This window comes from Saccopteryx leptura, chromosome 3 (assembly GCF_036850995.1).
Source record: "Saccopteryx leptura isolate mSacLep1 chromosome 3, mSacLep1_pri_phased_curated, whole genome shotgun sequence".
Taxonomy (NCBI): Eukaryota; Metazoa; Chordata; class Mammalia; order Chiroptera; family Emballonuridae; genus Saccopteryx; species Saccopteryx leptura.
Window position 1 is genome coordinate 106885366 of NC_089505.1, and position 5062 is coordinate 106890427.

Consider the following 5062-nt stretch of genomic DNA (forward strand, 5'->3'; position numbering starts at 1 on the left):
TGGGGGCAGGGGTCAATGGAAGTGACGCTATAGGGCGCTGGTCGGGTACTTCCGGCGAGGTGGGCGGAGCTAAGGAACCCATGGGGTTTTGGGAAGTTTTGCTTTATGTTGAGGGCGGTTATTGCTTCCTTTCCTGCGGTAGAGGTCAGCCCCAGGTGTTTAATGACAAACTTAGGTGGGGTGTTGCGGCAGTGGCCATGTTTTAACCTGGCAAATGGACACATGATAGTGGCCTAGTTGCTGTCGTCCATCCAAGTTTCCGCCGGAGGTGTGCCTAGGCAGTTACCGTGACAACGAAGAGGCCTCCTGCACAGGATAAAGGCAACGGTGGAAGTATATATTTCACTCTAATGTCAAGACACCAGGGACAATTACTAGCTTTGGAGTGGGATTGATGGTCTTTGGAGAGGAAAATCCCCAACTGTCCTAGTGGGAGAGGAGAATTAGTTTATATAGAGACTCTTATTTCTCTCAAATTTTTCTTGAGAGTTGAGGAGGCAGAGAGACAGACTCCTGGGATTGTTGCAGTAATATAATGTTATAGTCATTAAATATATAGAAATATAGGAAAATGTGGAAGATATATAGAAATAATTAGGATATAATATTAGAAGCAGTTAAGGAAATTGAATAAAATTATGCCATCTGGATAGGAATTAATATAGCGTGTTCAGATATGATAAACAGACTCTGCCTTTTGTGCAGGGTCCAGTTGTGTGTGTGTGTGTGTGTGTGAAGTTATATATAGATAAAAAGTGACTTGATGTCATAACTCTGTAGGTTAACAAACAAGAAGCTTCCCTAGAAACACCTTAAAAGTAGCTTGATGTAACATTTCAGTAGATTAACATAAAAAGGGCTCCCTTCGAGGAACTCCCAAAAAGGGGGTTTGAGGTGATAATCCTATAGATTGACAACTGCTAGAAGGTGTAGGCCAGAAAAGATATTAAAGCTAAGTGACCCCTCTGCTGTGGTAGTCGCCCAGACTCTTTTTTTTTTTTTTTTTTTTTTGGTATTTTTCTGAAGCTAGAAACGGGGAGAGACAGTCAGACAGACTCCTGCATGCGCCCGACCAGGATCCACCCGGCACGCCCACCAGGGGGCGACGCTCGGCCCACCAGGGGGCGTCGCTCTGCCGAGACCAGAGCCACTCTAGCACCTGGGGCAGAGGCCAAGGAGCCATCCCCAGCGCCCGGGCCATCTTTGCTCCAATGGAGCCTTGGCTGTGGGAGGGGAAGAGAGAGACAGAGAGGAAGGAGGGGGTGGGGGTGGAGAAGCAAATGGGTGCTTCTCCTATGTGCCCTGGCCGGGAATCGAACCCGGGTCCCCCGCACACCAGGCCGACGCTCTACTGCTGAGCCAACCGGCCAGGGCTGCCCAGACTCTTAACGTTGAACATGGACTGTCTCCATGCTGCTCCGACCAGACCCCCTTAACTTGTACCCAGGAACACCAAAAGGATTTGTAAGTAATAAACTGCTTGTGTGATTCTTGTAACTAAATTGTGTGCCGGTCATGTTTTTCCTCCGGTGGCAGTTGGTCTCAGCACTGATAAGTAGAATCCTCATAGCTGCCTCAGGAGTAGTCTCCAAGAGGCTGCCAGCCCTGCTGATAAGCAGAAGTGCCCCACTGTGTGAGCAAGTTGAATCTGGAACACCTGATCTACGTAGAGCTCGTGGAGCTCAGGCTCTACTGGGACAGGGATCCACCCAGCAAGCCCCCTACCAGGCAATGCTCTGCCTATCTGGGGTCTTTGCTCCGTTGTTCAGCAACCGAGCTGTTTTAGCGACTAAGCAAGACTATGGAGCCATCCTCAACGTCCCAGGCCAACTTGCTCCAACTGAGCCATGGCTGTGAGAGAAGAGAGAGAGAGAGAGAGAGAGAGAGAAGGGAGAGGGGAGGGGTTGAGAAGCAGATGGTCGCTTCTCCTGTGTGCTCTGACCAGAATCAAACCTGAGACATCCACGTGCCAGTCTGACACTCTTATCACTGGGCAAACCAGCCAGAGCCCAGACTCTTGTTTCATAAGTGGGGAAACAGGTCCAAAGAGGCAGTGACTTGCCATATTTCACAGTGGGCCAGAGGCAGAGTGTAGCCTAGAACTGGGTCAGTGTGTCAACTGATGGTCCATGGTCTGGGCAATTGTTGACACCAATTCAACACCAGCAAGAATCCCCAATTTGGGATGTAGTGAAAAAGGAAACTTTATTCAGTACAAAATAGCTCAACTGCAATCCAGTAGAGCTGTGAAAATTGCAAAATGGGGCCAGGCAGCCCTGGGCCTAGACCCCTATCTGGCCAGACAGCTCTGTTCTATTCCTCAGTGTTCTGCTCTATGTCACACAGGTTTGCTTCACTATGCTCTGGAAGACATATGTGGTGTTTCAGTTCAGCCAGGGAGACACTATCCTCCTTCTCAGATGGAAAGAGGAAGTGTACCCCCAGAGCCAGAGAGGAGCTGCTTAGCCTGCCCAAAGTCTCTGCCCTTGGTCCCTGATAGGTCTGTCCCCATGCAAATGAGGGCTCCAAAGCTTCACTGTTTGATTGGCCCAAAAGGCACTGTTCTGATTAGTCAGAAGAGCCAGTCTCATTGCCCAGAGCTACACAGCTCTGATTGGATAGAGAAACCCTCAATCTTATTGGTTGAAGTAGGATTCCAGGAAACCTTTATAAGGGCAAAAAGAAGTGCAGGTGAGCAGTTCAGTGCAGTTTGCATAAGAGGTCCTTGTACAGAAATGGCTGTTAGGCTCTGCTTTTGTATTTGATCCCAGTTAGCCACCAAGAGCCCTTCTTAGTAGGTGTCTTCATTTATTTTTCCAGGGATCACAAATGGGTGTCAAGTTCTTAGCAGGGAAGTCTTCACTGGTCCCTTAAATATATATATATATATCAAATCCTGGTTACCAAGTGGCTTCATAGTTGTGGACTTACTTGCCACTTGGGGGTTCAGGCTCTACACTTGCTTTCACACTTATCTCATTAATTTGTTAAATTCTTCTGTATGGGCACAGATCGTGTCTGGGTTTGCTTATTATTATATCCCCAGTACCTACCACAATGCATGACCCTGAATTTTTTTTCAAGTGAATAGTGTTAATGAGGTGTTATCCTTCCAGCCCATCTATGTAGCCAGGCACTTTCCAAAATCAAAGTGCTGATTCTTCTACTTGCCCACTGGACAGTTTACAATGGCTCCTCCTCTTCATTAATACCTACAACATAAGCCCCAACCTATTCATTCTGACATTTCAAGCCCTTCATAGTCTGGCCCAACCTCACCAACCTCACCTTTCCTATCTTAGGTCTTACAGCCCGTCTTTGTTCCACTCTTGTACTCCTATATTTAGTTTTACCACTTAGCACTCTTGCTTTGTAATGAGGATCCTTTTTTCTTTTTCTTTTTTAATTTATTGATTTGAGAGAGAGAGAGAAAAGCGGGAGGTCGGGTGAAGTGGGGTGGTGGGGAGGAACAGGAAGTATCAACTCATAGTTGCTTTGGGTGTGTGCCTTGACAGGGCAAGCCCAGGGTTTCAAACTAGCGACCTCTGCATTCTAGGTCGACGCTTAGCCTCTGTGCCACCACAGGTCAGGCATGGAGTGGGAATCTTGATTTTACTGCTTTCTAACTGTATGACCTTGGGCAAGTTCACCTCTCTGAATCTCAGTTTCCTCCACTGTGGGAAACAAATATGTAGAGACTTGAAAAATGAGCTTATTGCACCTGCGTTTGTCCAGAGTTCTGCTCAAACCACTCCTTTCACTGGATGAGCCTCCCTCTAATTGCTAGCACCTCAGAGCTCAGTTCCAATCTCATCATCCACCTAACACTCTCACATTCTCCCCAGCTCCAGAGTTAGCCAGTCTCTTGCCTGCCTCTCTTTGTATTTGCTACTGTCACTGTGCTATATATCCCAGCCTGCCTTGTATGAGTTCTCTTTGATATTTTTCCTAAAACCCATTCCTCTCCTTCATCTCAGAAAATCCACAAAGTCTCTCAGGCCGAAAAACCTAGGGGCATTCTTGTGTGGCCTCCATTTCTCCATACAGGATCCCACCTCCATTTGCTTGAGTTCAAAAATAGACCCACATCTGCTCCTTTCTCCCTGTTTGCACTATTGCCTAGTAAGATGCCATCATCTGTGGCCTGGATCGTTACAGTAGCCTCCTGACCCAACTCTCTGCTTTCATTCTTTCCACCACACTCTATTCTTCATGGAGCAGCCAGAGTGATTGTCTTAAATGTAAATCAGATGTTATCCCTGGGATTAAATTTCTCCAGAGGCTTCCTATAACTCTTAGGATAAAATTTAAACACATCCTTGGGGGTGGGGGGAGATAGAAGATAGTAAAGGGGGGATAAATGGTGATGGAAGGAGACTGGACTTGGGGTGGTGAACACACAATACAATATAAAGATGATATACAGTGTGTCCATAAAGTCATGGTGCACTTTTGACCGGTCACAGGAAAGCAACAAAAGACGATAGAAATGTGAAATCTGCACCAAATAAAAGGAAAACTCTCCCAGTTTCATACCTATTCAGTGTAGTTCGATGTGGGCTCACACACAGATTTTTTAGGGCTCCTTAGGTAGCTATCCCGTATAGCCTCTACAGACTCGTCACTGACTGATGGCCTACCAGAACAGGGTTTCTCCACCAAACTGCTGGTTTCCTTCAACTGCTTATCCCACTGAGTAATGTTCTTCCTATGTGGTGGCGCTTTGTTATAAACGCGCCGATGTTCACATTGCACTTTGGTCACAGATTTGAATTTAGCGAGCCACAGAACACACTGAACTTTCCTCTGTACTGTCCACATCTCGACTGGCATGGCCGTGGGCTGCTCCGCTGTATATAGGGTGTTACGTCATCATCTGCGCATGTTCACATGCTGCCACCTCATCCTACAGAAACTGGGAGGGTTTTCCTTTTATTTGGTGCAGATTTCACATTTCTATCGTCTTTTGTTGCTTTCCTGTGACCGGTCAAAAGTGTACCATGATTTTACGGACACACTGTACTATAGAATTGTACACTTGAAACATATAATTTTATTAATC